Raw genomic sequence first — 3,277 nt, forward strand, 5'->3', positions numbered from 1 at the left:
AAGAGATGACTCCTTCTTCAAATGCACAGACATTAATGTAAGGCTATAAGGAACATGAAAATTAGGGAAACAACACAACTAAAGGCAGAAAATAAATTATGAGAAACTAACCCCAAAGAAATGGAGGCCTATGAATTGCCTGACAAAGAATTAAAAATAATAATCTTAAAGAAATTCAATGAACTGCAAAAGAACACAGACAACTGAATGAAACCAGGAAAGCAATACACAAAATGAGTAACTCAACAAAGAGAAGCCATAAAATAAAAACCAAACTGAAATTCTAGAGCTGACAAATACAATAAATGAAATGAAAAATGTAACAGAGAGAGGCACCTAGGTGGCTCAGATGGTTAAGTGTCTGCCTTCAGTTTCAGTCATGACCTTGGGGGCCTGGGATCGAGTCCCACATCGGGCTCCCTGGTCAGTAGGGAGACTGCTTCTCATTCTCCCTCTGCCTCTCCCCTCCACTTGTGTGTGTGCTCTCTCTCTCTCAAATGAATAAATAAAACCTTTAAAAAAATGTAACAGAGAGCTCTAAAAGCAGATTCAAGCAGAAGGATCAGTAAACTCAAAGACAGATCATTTTATTCATTTATTTTTATTTATTTTTTTAAGACATCATTTTAAAGTATCCAGCCATAGGGGCAAAAAGAAAAAAAAAAGAATGAATAAAATGAAAAAAGGCTCGAAGACTTAAGACCTACCATCAAGGAAAACAATACATGCATATGGGAATCCCAGAAGAATCGGAGAAAGAGATAGGAATAGGAAGCTTATTTAAAGAAATAATGTTGGGAACACTTGGCTGGCTCAGTGGTTGGTTGGGCATTAGCCTTCAGATGGTCATGATCTGGGGTCCTGGGATGGAGTCCCATATCAGGCTCCCTGTAGGGAGCCCGCTTCTCCCTCTGCCTATGTCTCTGCCTCTGTCTCTGTGTCTCTCATGAATAAATAAAATATATTTTTTTCCGTTTAAGTAATAAAAATTTATTGAGAATTCCTGGGATGGTGGTTATTGCCTCCCGACTTGGAGGGAGGAACCAACACTGTAGGAAATCACTCAGAAATCACAGTGTCCCCAACACCTCTGGCCAACACAGGGAGGAGCAAAATCATTCCCGGGGGGGGGGGGGGGGGCGGGGAACGGGTCAGGCTTTGTTCATCCAAGTGCTGGGAGGAAAGATGCAGGAAGGGCCATCACATGATACTGGGGGTGGGACAGGGGTATGCTGGACCTCAAGCTGGCTCCTCAGACACTAGGGAAGAAACGTCCACTTCTCTGGGAGCCGGATTCCTGGTCACCAGGCTCACTTCTTACTCTTGATGAGGCTGTCACGGCCCCGGGTAAAACTTTCATCCTGTAGGTTCAAGACGAGGTTGTCAGCGGTGAGATAAATACGGTTCTGTGATGTAGCGATCGTCTTAGAGGCGTTCTGGGCTGCCCGGATCTTGCACAGTTTGAGGCAGCCAGGGTTCTTGCTCAGGCTTCTCCAAGCGTTCTGGCGGCCTCGGCCTCACCCTCGGCCTGCACAGTCTTCTGCCGTCGCTCCTGCTTTGCTTTTGCTACCAAAAACTGGGCTCGCTGGGCCTCCTGCTGGGCCACTTGTTTGGCTTCCACAGCAGCTGTGTATTCTCGGCTAAAGCCCAGCTCTGTGATGGCCACGTCCTCCAGGCTGAGGCTGAAGTCTCTGGGCGTCTCCGTCAGCTCCCGCCGGTCCACAAGGATACCTGGGCCCTCCGGGTGATCAGGGCCGAGGCACTGAACTTGGCCGCCACGCTTTTCAGCACCTCGTGGCCATGGACGGCGCACTCGCCCCTGTAGTCCCGCGCTCGGCGCTGATCCATACTGGGAAGCTCCGTAGCACTGGGTCGAGAGAGCCCTCGCAGGGAGGTGTTCACCATCTGCAGGTCTTTGGAGCCTGTGGGGGAGGAGATTTTTCGCGGTCTGGCCCGAATGTCATAGATGATGGGGTACTGGAACCAGGGATCCTGAAGCGAAGGCCCTCGGCCAGTGTGGTGTCCTGCTGCACGCCCCCGATCCCTTCCACGGTGAACACCGACCCCCAGCAGCAGCTTCAGCGCCGTGCCCATGCCCCGGGGCCCAGAGGGCAGCCGTCCCGCGAAGTCCTTCAGGTTCTGGGCCATGTCGGATCCTGAGGCCGGCAGACCAGAGGTCAGAAGCGGGCGCCGGCCTACCTCGACCCTACTCCAGTTTAGAGATTGCACCCTTCCCACGAGGGTCCGGGGCCCGAGGAGCTCGCGGGAGAAAGCTAAATAAAATATATATATATTTTTTTTAAATTAAGAAATAACATTGGAAACTCTTCAAATATAGGGAGGGAAATAGACATCCAGATGCATGAAGCTCAAAAACCATAATATAGGTAAACTGGAAGAGGTCTACACTGAGACACATTGTAATTCAATTGTCACAAGTGAAACACAAAGAGAGAATTTTGAAAGCAGCAAGGAAAAAGCAGTTCGTTGCCTATAAGGAATGCTCATAAGACTATGAACAGATTTCTCAGCATAAACCTAGCAGGTCATGAGAGAGTAGGATGATATATTCAAAGTACTCAAACGACAAAAATAACAACAAACTGCCAACCAAGAATACTATACCTGTCAAAACTGTTCTTTAAAAAACAAGAGATAAAGGTTCTCCCAAATAACACTGAGTAACTTTGTTATCACTAGATAACATATCTAGTGATATGTTCATATCCTACAAGAGTTCATATCCTACAATTCATATCCTACAAGAAGTGTCAAAGAAAGTTCCTCAAGTTGAAATGAAATGATACTAAAGAGCAAACAAAAGTATATGAATGTATGAATCTCACTGCTAGGGGCCTGGGTGGCTCAGTCAGTTAAGATCTGCCTTCAGCTCAGGTCCCTGCTCAACAGGGCGTCTGCTTCTCCCTCTTCCTGTGTGCCCCTTCCCCTCTGCTCATGCTTTCTCTCTCTGTCTCTCTATCAAATGAATGAATGAATGAATGAATGAATGAATAAATAAAATATTTTTAAAAGTATAAATAAATAAAAAATCTCATTGGTAAAGGTAAATATATAGATAAACAAAGAATAATGTAATACTGTAATGATGGTACATAAGTCACCTCTAACCCTAGTACAGAAGTTAATAGATAAGTGTTAAAAATAACTATAAAACATCTGTTAATATATACATAATTTAAAAATATAAATTAAGACATCAATAACAATAATACCAATAATTAAATGTGTATGTATGACCTAAAAGTATAGTTTTTGT

General features: G+C 45.0%; 1 pseudogene; it reads right to left on the reverse strand.

The window, feature by feature from the left end:
• Nucleotides 1-1,230: 1,230 nt before the first annotated feature.
• On the reverse strand, nucleotides 1,231-2,151 carry LOC112648268 (prohibitin-2-like; annotated as a pseudogene).
• Between the last annotated feature and the right edge of the window lie 1,126 nt (nucleotides 2,152-3,277).

The sequence above is a fragment of the Canis lupus genome, chromosome 7 (assembly GCF_003254725.2).
Source record: "Canis lupus dingo isolate Sandy chromosome 7, ASM325472v2, whole genome shotgun sequence".
Classification (NCBI taxonomy): Eukaryota; Metazoa; Chordata; class Mammalia; order Carnivora; family Canidae; genus Canis; species Canis lupus.